Source organism: Desmodus rotundus, chromosome 3, assembly GCF_022682495.2.
Source record: "Desmodus rotundus isolate HL8 chromosome 3, HLdesRot8A.1, whole genome shotgun sequence".
NCBI classification, from domain to species: domain Eukaryota; kingdom Metazoa; phylum Chordata; class Mammalia; order Chiroptera; family Phyllostomidae; genus Desmodus; species Desmodus rotundus.
Genome location: NC_071389.1, coordinates 107,222,336 through 107,222,689, shown reverse-complemented (window position 1 = coordinate 107,222,689; position 354 = coordinate 107,222,336).

Here is a 354-nt window from a genome sequence, read left to right as displayed (position 1 = left end):
GATGGTGCCTGATCATTTGAAATTATTTGGGTCTTTGGTTCCTGGCCATGTGACAGTTGAAAGCACTAGAGATGATTTTAAAACTCCTGATTTATATTAAAACAATAGCCTTCTATGTCTTTAAAAAAATTGTTGCCAGTGAATGTTATACTGACAACAGGTTCCAGTTCAACCTATATTCTAGGTATTCCGTGAATTGAAATTTAAATAACCATTATCAGTATTTGAGTCTGCAGTCTTCACAGTAGCCTCTTTCAGAGTAAACATCTGTAAGTGATTTCAGGGGTAACACTTCAAATTAAGTACAAAATCAGATATTTATATATTCACCTGGTTTCAATATAGTCCCTTAGT